This window comes from Papio anubis, chromosome 1 (assembly GCF_008728515.1).
Source record: "Papio anubis isolate 15944 chromosome 1, Panubis1.0, whole genome shotgun sequence".
Classification (NCBI taxonomy): Eukaryota; Metazoa; Chordata; class Mammalia; order Primates; family Cercopithecidae; genus Papio; species Papio anubis.
The window spans coordinates 162,838,290-162,851,750 of NC_044976.1; the positions used below are offsets into that span (position 1 = coordinate 162,838,290).

Sequence of the window (13,461 nt, forward strand, 5' to 3'; positions counted from 1 at the left end):
GAAGCATATTTTTGTCATTTGCTTTTCATTCCTTGAAATCATCCCTAATGCCAAAGCTTAAACTGGACTTTTTTTTTCCCCCCAGGCTTAATTCACTTTATTTTTCTTGTATAAAAACGTTATGTTGTAGCCACAGCTGGAGCCTGGGTCCTCTGCACCGAGACTCTGGTGTGGGTCTTGAGGAGGTGGTCAGTGAATTCCTGATACGGAGACTTGGTGAATACAGTCTTCTTTCAGAGGTCTGCATTCACTTAGAGATGTTAAAATTACATAGTTTGTTAAAAGTCATAAAGGAGCGAGTATGTTTTAATTATAAAACCCCGGTCTTTCCTCTAATGAGTCCATAAAGCAAATAACCACAAGTAAATAAGATAATGTGTATAAAGTACCAGATAGCAATAACTTAATGCCACAACCATTTATTTGGAATCTTCTATATACCTGGCACTGGGCTAAGTACTCTACAAACTTCCTTCATTTAATTTTTAAGCCAAAAGAAGGAGGGAGTATGTTTTAAGCCAGAGGTGGGGGGTCAGGTAGCTGTAGGTCTTAGAGACAGCATCAAAGGTGACCTTGGCAAAGTTGCCCAGGGTGGCAGTACAGCCCGTGGCTGAGGTGTAGCAGTCATTGATACCAGTCATCATGAGCAGCTTCCTGGGCACAGGTTCCGAGAGATGCCAGTGCCCCTGGGAAAGAGGATGAGGCTCACCAACACAGAGTCGCAGCGGCCTGTCACCTTACAAGGGATGGTGTGGGGATTGCAGATCTTGTTCCCCCAGTAGCCTCTGCGCATGGGAACAATGGAGAGCTTCGCCAGGATGATGGTCCTGCGGATGGCAGTGGCCACCTCCTTGGAGCATTTAACAGTCAGACCAACGTGGCCATTGTATTCCCTGATGGCAACAAACGCTTTGAACCTGGTGCGCTGGCTGGCGCGGGTCGGCTTCTGCTCCGGCATAATCTTCGAAACCTTGTCCTTGAGAGAGGCCCCCGGGAAAAACTCAATGATCTCAGATTCCCTGATGGACAAGGAGAAGAGATGGATCTCCTCCAGGGACTTGATCGAGCTCCGCGGCCTCCGCCCCGGGCTGGCCCTGAATATCACTGCCAAAGCTCCATGGAAGCCACAGCTGTTCCCCATCCCAGGGCCCCAGGGCGCCTCTGCCCCGCCCCGCCCCGCCCCGCCTTTCCGCTGCACCTGCGTCATCCCCCATTTGGTGTTTTCTCAGAAAATAGACTAAATTGGAAATTTTTAACATAACAATCATCCGTTAAAGCAGCCAACTGACGTTACTATTCCCCTCCCCTGTCCCCCAACCCCTACTCATTTTAAGTAAACATTGTCTCAGATAATGACTAAGGTGTAAAAGTGGAGAAAATAATTTGTCCAGGTGGCAGGTATAATTTAATTTTCTTTCCAACCTTTCTTCCAATAATTTTATTGCCCTCTTCATATATAGTACGTTAGTCTAAGGCAAGTTCCTACAAAGGACTTTTTTTTCTCTGCTTTTAATGTCTTTTAAGACAATCGTTAAAATTGTACATCCAACAACACATTTTCTATCTGATATTTTCTCTGCTTATTCTAAAACTTTAAAATTTTAAGCTTTCCCTTGTAGAACTTTCTACTTAAATTATTAATCCAATTTAAATTTTCATAAGTTATTAAAGAAGATTGCATATGAGTAGCCAATTTTCAGATTTGGCAAGTTCTAATTCAGGACAGTGCTAATGTGCAGCCTTTGGGTATTAACTTTCCTTAAGTAAAGCATGAAATCATTTCTTTCATCCAAGATAAAATGTGGATGGCAGATGCTTTTCAAAGAGTTTAATTAATTATCTCAATTTTAGACCACCCAAGAGTTGGAAGTAGAGTTGGAACTGAATATATAGATACAGCTCAAAAGTAATATGATGTCTGGTAGGCCTAACAATTTTCATAATTGAAGACATTAATAGATAATTTGGTGTGTCTTTGAAAGCCATGTATTCACCTACATTAGGAAGCTAGAGTTATGAAATAAACTGTTATTTCGTGTGACTTTGCCTCTATTTTATTTTTCCAGGGTCAATGGGATAATTTTGTAAAATTAATTGACCATTAGATCCTTGCTTTCATTAAATAAAGTATCAAAGTAGTCATTATCATGGCCTGAGGAATATTTTTGAAAAGAAATAACAGAAAGTAAACCTTTGTAAAAAGAAAACCCAAGGAAGACTAACAGAAGGTTCAACAGAAGTTTCCATAAATACGTACACTCCCCAAATAGTGTTAAATGTACTTCAGGCTTGAATTCCACTGTGTCACAACCACATACATACTCAGTTAATATAAACGAGGCTAAAGTGGCTTCATTGAATCATATGTGTGCTATCAGATGAAACATAAATACTAACACAAAAATGAAGTAGATAGGCATTCAGTGGTGTTATTTGAGGGTCATAATGCAATCTCACCTTTTATCAAAAATTTCTTCACCAGGTAGTCACTTTGCCTAAAATTTTTACTACTGGTTAGTTGAATAGAAAAATATTCACCACTGGATATCGAAATGGGTAAATATACTTATTCATACTGGTGCTATCCAGTAGAAAAACACTACAAAACCAGCCTAGCAGAGCACTGAGCAAACATTTCAGAAAAGTAGCAGCTTATTTTGAAATTCATTTTAGTATAAAAACATAGCAAAAAACAAACAAACAAAAACAAAGCCAAAGTTGGCTATTATGTTTTTGAGCTCTTAATCCTTCAAGAGCTAAGTGAAAGCATACCAGAGATAAAGTTGTGGATGAAAGACAAACGTAACACCTTGGATAGATAATTGAGATAGCAGAAAGTAGGACTTTTGTTAGGAGTTATGGAGTGGTTCAACTGGATTTTTGTAAATTCTATTTTGCTGGTATACGGCTGATGATGACATAAGAATTGCTGTGACCTGAAGTTATCATGTATGGTCAAGAGATAGCAAGGTATGATAAAGTTGGAGAGTGAGGACAAGAATTGACACAGAGGATAAAAAGAAAAAGGGAGAGAGTGCGGTGCGAGAAACTCTCTTGTTGGAGATCGTTATTAAGTTACCTTTAAGTAGTTAGCCTCCGATGTTATGCCCTAAGATTTCTAAATGGTTCCTAGTGCCTTGCTAATGAGTGTGCTCAGCAGAGCGGCAGATTCAGCATCTCCCAGGAGATTGTTAGATATGCAGAATTGAAGACAGCGCTTCAGACCTACAGAATCAGAATCTGTATTTTAACAAGGTTCCAAGTACTTCATGTGCATTTTAATTTTGGAGAAGCATGCCTGTTTGGTATCTAGATGTAAAAGCTTAAATGATGTATTGATAAGTGAAATTTAAACTCTAATAAAAACATTGTTCTTTTATATAATTTTGTTGTTTTAATCTGAGACTAGGCAATAATGATACTTTGTTTTGCTCAATTTAATTCTAAAATATAGAGTATCTGTTCATAGGCTGCATGCTGTCTACATAGCTGTTTCCCTGTGATTAGAAGACAACATAAATTATACTTTAAATTTTGTCAGCCAAGGCATTGGAAATTGGAAGATTGCCTATCTTCTCTTTTCCACATGATGTCAAAGCAGCCACATGAAAAATGGAAAACCATGCCAAGTGTGGTGACAGGCACCTGTTGTCGTAGCTACTCAAGAGGCTGAGCCAGGATCACTTGAACTCAGGAGTTTGAGACCAGCCTGGGCAACAGAGCAAGACCCAATCTTTAAAAAAAAAAAAAAAAAGGAAAAGAAAAAAACCAAAATAATGAGTTTTCAAATTTGTTCTACATGAATGATATATGTATTTGAGAAATTCTCTATGTCTGAATGCTTTTATGTACTCATAAGAAATGTGGCCATCACTTTTAAGAAAGGATAATAGACTAAGAAAAATCAAACACCTTTCAGCCACTTAAAGGTAAAAAGTCTACATTCACAGAAAAGGTTATCTCTTACAGAGTTCAATGCAAAATAAGAGGCAGCCTTGTTTAGCTTGTTTACTTCAACTCCCTATGATCTGACCACATATTTCAATATGTACTCATTGTAAATTTGGAATGGTTAAGAAAAGTCCTGCTCAGATAACTCTCATTTCATCAGATCCCAATTTTCCCACCCAAGGCCCAGACCACCCAAAAAACTGGGCAAAATTACTAGCAAGAACTATATAAATAAAGCTTTTATGCATACCTGTGAAAAGTAGCTATTTCCATAATCATTCTCCCATTTATTATGCAAGTTTGAGGTCAAATTAGAAATCTTAACATAATCCAATAATTTATTTGCATGTCCAAGATACAGAAAAATTTCACAGTCATCGTGAGACATGATGCTGTTCCTATGTTGCATTGTGACTTTCCAACAATCATATTATTTTCCAGATCTCAGTTTCTCTCTTTATATTAAGGAGATAAAAATACTAGTACCACCTTCCTCATAGTGCTATTGTGAATATAGGTAACAGTGGGAGTTAAAGAGCATTGAGATGTTCCAAGTGCTATATTAATATAAAAGATTATTGTTGGTAAGATATTCTCTTTTATTATTATATTATTGTTATCATTATTTTGAGATGGTGTCTCATTCTGTCACCCAAGCTGGAGTGTAGTGGCACGATCTTGGCTCACTGCAACCTCCATCTCCCAGGTTCAAGTGATTCCCCTCCCTCAGCCTCCCAAGTATCTGGAACTACAGGTGCATGCCACCATGCCTGGCTAATTTTTGTATTTTTAGTAGAGATGGGGTTTCGCCATGTTGGTCAGGCTAGTCTCGAACTCCTGACCTCAGGTGATCCACCCTCCTTGACCTCCCAAAGTGCTGGGATTACAGGCAAGAGCTTTTGTGCCTGGCTGGTAAGTATGTTTTCTTAAAGACATTGCAGGATTTACAAAGTGGTATGTATTTTGGGTTTATTTAATAACATGTAGTTTAGGATGTCCAATTCTGCCATCAATAACATTCATTTTTCAATAGATTTTTCTTCAGAAAGTTGAACATAGAAATTGACCATTTTAATGTAGAAAGAAATATTTTTACAGGGCAACAACATAGATACACTTTTCTTCACTCTATTTGGTCTTGAACAATTATTAAAGAGCACATAGATACAATTTTGAAAGAGTGAGGGAAACATACTCATAAATTAAATTGTTGGTATTATTTTTATTTTCATTACTACTACATTTTGAGTACTTTACCCAATTTCATTTGCTCAATCAATTTCTTTATAACTGAATATACTTCATGGCCATTATAAAGTGTATTTAGAATTCTTGAGCTCAATTGTTTTACCACAAGCAACAAAAAGTTAATCAAAATTAGATTGTTAGATAGTCCTCTGAATATTCAACATCAATACATTTTTGGTTAACTTGTATATTGGGTTTTAACCTTCAGTGAAAATGCAATAGTGGTTCTTTATTTTTTAACATATAGAACTAGATTAATAATTTTTATTGTGACAGGTGATTTTTCCCCTCAAGTACACTACTTGACTTATCTTATAATTTTTAAATTATTGAGCTATTCATTCATTCATTTAACAAAGATCTGAATGCCTATTATATGTAATGGAAAGTTCCAAGCACTTAAGAAAAAAATAATGATGACCAGCATTCTCTCTTAAGACTCATATTCAGATGGGGAAGGAGAGATAGTAGACAAGTAAATGAACTACTGAGACATTTTCTGATAATAATTGCTATGAAAAAACAAGCAAAACAAAACAAGAGAATAAGTTAGATAGGTAGATGGGTAGGTATCATTCCAAAAAAAAAAAAAAAAAAAGACATTTCTCTGAATGGTGACATTTGAATAGAAATACAGATGATGAGGAGGAGCCAGCAGATGAAGATCAAGGGGAAGGACATTGACAGCAGAGAGAACAGCTAATCAAACAGCTTGTAGAACGTCTGAAACAGTAAGGCCAGTATGATTGCAGTACAATGAGAGGGGGTGGGCACAAGATGAGATCAGAGTGTGAGGTATGGATTATGACAGGATGATGTTGTGTCTTACAGGTCACAGCAATGAATCAGGTGATTAATGCAGATGTAGTGGGAAGCAACTGGAGAATTCTAAGCAAGAAAAGGACATAATATATTTTATGTTTTAAAAGCTAGCTGCTGTTGGAGAACATATTGTGGTGGGAGTGAGTGCACGTGTAGAAGAAGAGACTAGATGAAGATGATTGCAGTAATGCATGTGGGAGATAATAGAGGTTTCAGTGCACACAGCAACGAAAGACATGGTGAGAGGTAATTGCATGTCAAATCTATTTTAAAGGTGAGCCCCACAATATTCACCTATCTGTGGGCATGCAGAAGAGAAAGAAGGGAATTGAAAAAGATAGGTAGGTTTCAGACTGACCAATTGTTGGGCTGCTATTAACTGAATTAGGAAAAAATGAAAAATGAACAGTGGTGAAAGAAAAGAGGGAAACTCAAGAAAATTAGAAAGCCATCTGACCTAACCCACCTTGTAATTTCTATTATTGCATTGTTTGTTTGGGATGCCCTCGCTTTCACAGGCCCCTGGAAAGGAAAGAAGCAATATAAAAATATATAAGATTTCCTAGAACTCCTCTAGAGTTTAAAGACAAAAGATTTGTCTGAGGGGGGAGAAAACAGGTCTCTCTGTTGCTGTGAGTGGGCTTTCAATCCTCTTGAAGAAGAAAGATATTGAATCTACTGTCTTCATATTCTAAGACTAGAATGTTAGTTCCTTGGGAGTTCTTCATTCCACTGGACAAATGTCCTCTGCTGATGCCTCAGTTTCACTTGAAGATTTTAAAAGCTTTGAGGGCAAGTTTAAGAGACTTAACTAAGTAAATTATAATATTATTCATAAATTAAACATTTCCATGCATTTATTTTAATAAAACACTGGAGCATACAAAAGCAGGCTCCTCAGGGACATTCACAGTTTGCCTTAGAAGTAATGGGGACCACTAAAAACTATTAAGCTGAGGAGTGAAAGAATCAGGTTGCCTTTTCAAAAGATCCATTCAGCTGCAAGTTTGAGAAGAGATTGTTACAGTCACAAGGATGCTGAAGTGGAGTTAAGCAAGACTGGAGACAAAAGGGACACCTAATGTTAACTATTATGCATACTGAAGAAGGCCTACTACGAATGAGATGCAGCAAAGTGAACAGATTCAAGAGATCTATGGTGCATGCTGATTAGTTGGATATGAAAGCCTATATAAAGGAAAGGAAGAGATAAATATTAGCCTCAAGTTTTCTGTCTTTGGCCTCTAGTGAATAGTGGTACTATTCGCTGAGATAAGAAACAATAAAAGTTACACAACTTTAAGATGAGATGATGACTTCTGTGTTGGATGTATTGGCTTTGAGATATCAGTGAGCCATCCAAGGGAAGGTGCAGTGGGATCTACAGCTCTGGTGCTCAAGAGAAAGGTCTGCTCTGCAGATAGAACTGTGGAAATCATTAGTACAGAGTTGCAAATGAAACTATTAGGTGAATGACATGACTCAAAGAGAGTCTTGTGGAGTGAGAAGAGAATATGGCCTATGGGAGATTCTGAAAAATACAAATATTCAAGAGACAAGAGGAGGAAACACAGGAAACATAAGGAAGATGGGACAAAAGCTGGAACACATGAGGCTGAAGGAGGAGAACACCTTAAGAAAGAGAGTGTTCAACTGCACAAACTTTTTTTTTTTTTTTTAAATATACTTTAAGTTGTACGTACATGTGCACAACGTGCAGGTTTGTTACATAGGTATACATGTGCCATGTTGGTTTGCTGCACCCATTAACTCATCATTTACATTAGGTATTCCTCCTAATGCTATCCCTCTCCAATTCCCCCACCCTGCAACAGACCCTGGTGTTGATATTCCCTGCCCTGTGTCCAAGTGTTTTCATTGTTCAGTTCCCACCTATGAGTGAGAACATGCGATGTTTGGTTTTCTGTTTATGATAGTTTGCTCAGAATGACGGTTTCCAGCTTCATCCATACCCCTACAAAGGAGATGAACTCATCCTTTTTTATAGCTGCATAGTATTCCATAGTGTATATATGTCCCAACTCAAATGTTCACAAACATTTTAGAGAAGCCAAAGACTGAAAATTGTTCATGGGTTTTAGTAGCACTGAGGTGTTTGTCAAAAATCAGTATGATGAGGACAGAAGCCAGATTGATTAGGTAGAGAAACAAAAGGAAATAAAGCAGCAATAGTGAATATCACAAAATCTTTGAAGAGATTTCCTGAGGAAGGGTAGAAGACAGGAAGTGGGACCAGATATCTATGGAGGAGATTTTTAAATATTAAAGAAACAAACAGCATTTTTAAAATGTTAATATCAATGAGTTTAGTAGGCAGGGATCTGTTGACAATTTGAGAAAGATAAAAACATCTAAGAAAAAATGTCCAAATAAGTAGAAGAGGTTGATATCCGTGTACACAGTGAGTGATCTGCCTTGAAAACGTTGAAAAACAACTTTTCCATTGTGATGAGAATAAATAAGAAAAAGGTGAATCTACATATTGGCAAGTGCATTGGTTCTCCTGAGAATGAGAAGGCAACACAATTTGGTGAGAATGTAGGGTAGAGGTGGTGGAGAAAAGATTGGATAGCATTGTGGAAAATGATAAAAAAAGCTGATTGGGGAACATAGATTTTTAATACAGCACTGAGTAACTGGTCAAATCTGGAGACTACTGGCTTATAGTAACATCCTTTCTAGGCTTAAGAGACTTTTCTCCAGCAACTCTTAGAAAGCCCAGAATAGCTTAGAAAAGTTTAACAGTTGGATTGATTCAAAATCCAGTTTTCTTGGGAGGAGGTGGCCATCAGAAGAAAAACAGGGCAAGAAAGTTCACGATATTGTCCAGACACTGTATGAAATCATGAATCATGAACTGTAAGAGAGAATGAAGTATGAAAGGAAAGGGAAGAAAAGGAATGAAATGGGTTATAGATAAGGAGAAAACATAGAAACCAAAGGATTGAAGGTATCAGAGAAGCTGAAAAACAAAGCGTAGTGATAAAGAGTTGGAAACATTGAAGTTGGTGGTTAGAAAGTAGGTGGTTTGGGCTAGGCATGGAGGCTCATACCTGTAATCCCAGCACTTTGGGAGGCCGAGGCAGGTGGACCATCTGAGGTCGGGAGTTCGAGACCAGCCTGATCAATATGGAGAAACCCCATCTCTACGGAAAATACGAAATTAGCTGGGTGTGGTGGCACATGCCTGTAATCCCAGCTACTCAGGAGGCAGAGGCAGGAGAATTGCTTGAACCTGGGAGGCGGAGTTGGAGGTGAGCCAAGATTGTACCATTGCACCTCAGCCTGGGTGACAAGAGCAAAACTCCATCTCAAAAAAAAAAAAAAAAAAAAGAAAAAAAAAAAGTAGGTGGTTTGATTTCACAATTTTAAAGTAAAAGTTTCCAAGCTTTAACACATGAGCACGGGTGATTGTCATGGGGAGTGGCGGTGAACCTCGTCGAAATTGAGGAAGTTGCTGAACTGAGATATTAGAGTGTTGAATAGATTGCCCTTGTGAACACTGAACTAAAGCAGGGCTAGAGACAAAAAGGAAATCTGAAAAACAGTGAATGAGAGGAACAAAGAAGTTGGTAGATGACAGCAGAGAGTCTGAGGTAAGTGCGTGCTAATACCATGACCATTAGTTTAGTTAGTATAAGTGTTGCATGTGAGCGATTTAGACCTATATTAGGGAGAGTCTGTGGTCTCACAATAATTTCCTACTTGTTCTCTAGTGTCTGATTCACTGTTTTAGACTATATTTTAAAGTGCTGAGTTTTTAAAAAGTATGTTGGCATTATCTCACCAGATTTATTTCTGATCTGTTGTGTACCAGTGAATAGGTCACTGAAGGCAAAAAAAAAAAAAAAAAAAATCAAATATTTATCTCATCTCTACTGTGATGATTATTATGCAGGATTAAAATAACAAGATACAGCTCAGTCTTTGAAATGTTTGCACTATAATAGAGAAGCTTATTTGATGAAGATAGGGATAACATAATGTTATCACATGCTCACTATATGAGAGGGCTGACCTGGAAGGGTTCCGGACAGCATGAGGTAGGTGATTGGATTGTGGATTGTTTAGGAAAGCAAGCACCACTGATGGAAAGAAACAAAAGTATTCCGAACAGAAGATGACTAAAAACTCTCTTCCGATGCTATCTGGGACCTGCCTAACCTGTCCTATAGGATATTCTAAGTGACAGCAATGTGCGCTTTAGAAAGTGCAGGTGAAGATGCAGTTGCACTTCAGTAATCACCTCCTGTCTACAAACAAACCGCACGAGGGTTGCGGGAGCCAATGCAAATTTCTCATTTGTATGATTACAGCTGCTGCAGGAGGGGTACAATTCAGGAAACTCCTTGGTGGATCTTGATACCTGGCTGAAGTGGAATTTTTGACACCATTTTTGAAAGGATCAGGTGCCTATTCTGCTGAACAATGGGTTTCAGATTTTGAACCAGCAGCAGGACTCCTTAAGACCCAGGCTGATGTTCTGAGAGCATGTGCCCCGTCAACTGATACGGAAGCTCCTATGATTGCAAGACCCTGTGTGAGGCCGCTTGTAGAGCCCCAAGATAAATATGGTTCCATGACTGCTCCTCTGATGCCTATTTCCAGTCCCATATGGGTCACTAAATGGTATGATCTGGGTCTGAACCAAACAGACCCAGACAATGACATGACTACAGTTAATATTCCATATTTATGCCAAAATATTCTAATGTGTTAGAGCAGAAAAAAAAAAAAAGAAAAATCAAGCCTTATTTAACACTGTGATGAGAATCCATATGGTGTGTAAAACAGATAAGAATTGGTTTGAATCACGAGTTACCAGCTACCACCTACATAAGACTGAGTAGTACACACCTCATTTCCTCATCAATGAAATGGGCATAATAGAATAAGTGACTCATTAACAGTTGTGATAATGGAATGAGGTGCTCTAAAGGGTTTTGCACATTACTTACCATACAGGAGGAAGGAACTATGCATGAGAACCATCGTTATTTTGGAAGGACACATACCTAGTTGGAAAAAGTAGGCATGGAATCAGCCACTTGGGTTCAAATCCAGACACTATCATGGTAGTAAAACATTTGAGTCTGTTTTTGCCGAGGAGAAATGAAAGTAGCCAAACTTATTCTGTGGGTTGTACAATTATTGAATTACATGAGAAGGTAACTGGCTCTTGGTAGGTACGTAAGACAGAGGAAACTAGTATTTATTTCAATGTTTCCTTCATTTATTTTGCATAACTTGGTGGATCAGTGTGATGAAGAGAGTCACTACTGTCAGAGGCTACCTTCCTCACCTTTAACATAGGGAATGTGAGATTTGATGACTTCTAAAGTAGTTTACAGCCTCTAAATCTTTACAAACACATTTAAGGATTTTTAAGGAATTAGATGAATTAAAGAATCCTAGCATAACTAAAAAATACCTTCTGACTGGCAGTTTTCTGGACATTCTGCCTTACCTAAAGTGGTAAATTAAAGAGTGACTTTGATGGAGAAATGTATTTCTTCTTCATCCCTGCTTAGTTAAAGCCCCTTATTTGATTTGTTTTGATATTGTTGCCTTTTATTATTTTCCAGTTATTTCTACCCCTCCTTTCTCCAAAGTGAAATAATTACTCAAAAGTTAATTCCGTGTTTGGTGTCACTAGTGAACAATTTAGTTTGTTAGTTTAGAACTGCAATAAAGTCTCTGTAAAGATAAAAATAAAATTTGAAAATCCATCACGGAAAATAATTGATTTTGTGCTTCAAAACATGACAGTTCTGCAAAGGAATATGATGATAATTTACTTTCTGTCACTTCCAAAGTTAACTGAAGGGAGAAAAACACACAAAAAAAACATTTTTTCTGACAGGCAAACAGGCAAATTATGGACAAAACTGCAGGGCAGGGTGATAAAAAGAAAAAAGAAATCTTAAAAAAGCTGAGCTTCCAATCACCTCCCACCAGTCTCTGTGAAGGATGACTTCAGTCCCTTTCTTAACTAATTCTGTCACTGTAAAATCCTACAGTCATTCTTCCACACATAAAGGACAAATAAGCTCAAGAGGAGGATCTAGATGCTTTCAGTTTTAACTATTCACCAATGGTGGAAAAGGCAGAATGCCTAAGCTATGTCTTCGTGGCCAATAGGATAGCTCTGTATCTCTCACATGACTCACTGCCCCTGTCTTTCACATGGGCTGTAATTTAGTTCAATTCAGAACTGCAGATAGTACAGCTTCCACAGGAGCAAGGGATGTCTGAGCACAAGTGGCTGAGTTCCGAGTGACTTTATGAAGCACTTTCTACCTTCCTCTCCGGCATGAAAACAGGGATTCTGCACCTGCATCATGGACAGTCTGGCAAAAGCCTCTGCTCTGCCTCCGGGGACAAGAAACTAGAGCAAATAACCGTTTTGAAATTGTAAGTATACCTTCCTTTCCGTCAAGTGTACTGATTAAAATAGTTTTATGTCATAAACATCCAATATTCGAAGATTTCTTAAGGGAACTCTTTTATGTGTATACTGAAGGGTATTCAGCTGGCAGGAAAATATTCCAGGGACAATTGTTGCATACTTTATTCTGTGAAGGATAAAGAATTAAAAATAAAAGTCAGGCGTTCCAAAGAGTAGCTGTAGGAGGCTGTGCGTCGGAACATCGCTCTAGTGTGCTGCTTTGTTCATAAGAAAAAATGAAGGCACACGCATATGTACTTAGTTCACTTATTTTTGCTCTTTATGTCTAATCAGATTTGCTCTGTCCCCAAGAAAAATAAAAGGCAAACTTTGCTGACTCCACTGACAAGGGCACCATAGACTTTCCACACATCTGACAGTTATTATAATTAGCTCTGAAAGACTGCAAAGACACTTGGGGGCAAATAGCTCTTAAATTCTGAACAATGGCTTCAAGCCAGGGCTTTCTTTATATGTTTTTTTAACTACCACTTTTAATTTTATAATAAGGATAGAAACTGAACTGGTTTCGGTGTTGTAGTCCACACAATGTGAAATAAAGTCCCGGCAGAAGTGAAGGCGACTGAAAGTGGCCAGTGTAAAGAGAGAAGGAAAAGACAGCTTTCTGTCTTAGGATCCAGCCTTCCATGTATAAAGATTTTTTTTTTTTTTTTGAAATTCCTAATAGGGTGGAGTGAGGATGTGGGGGTGGGGAGGAAGCATGCGGAAGCTTCTTTATAGAAGAATGCTTGAAGAATAAAATAATTTGGCATTTCTTCTTGCTAGCGAGCAAAAGATATGATTAGCATCTAAGTTCCTTACATTCATAATAAGGTTTTTTGATGGAGTTTCAAACAGAAGCAACATACAATGCAGTTTTAAAATTTATAAAATAATTGGAAACAAATGGATAGAATGTTGCTGTATTACTGCTTTCTTTTTATATTCAGCTAGAGTAATCTAGCAATGCA

General features: G+C 38.0%; 1 long non-coding RNA gene and 1 pseudogene across 1 annotated transcript in view; one reads left to right on the forward strand and one right to left on the reverse strand.

The window, feature by feature from the left end:
- Positions 1 to 485: 485 nt before the first annotated feature.
- LOC116275350 lies at positions 486 to 1,207 on the reverse strand (annotated as a pseudogene).
- Positions 1,208 to 9,374: 8,167 nt separating this feature from the next.
- LOC101003555 overlaps positions 9,375 to 13,461 on the forward strand; it is a 43,094-nt gene continuing 39,007 nt past the window's right edge. The window contains exons 1-2 of the long non-coding RNA XR_159878.5: positions 9,375 to 9,638; positions 10,359 to 12,456. This is a non-coding gene — a long non-coding RNA (uncharacterized LOC101003555). The remainder of the gene's footprint in view (positions 9,639 to 10,358; positions 12,457 to 13,461) is intronic.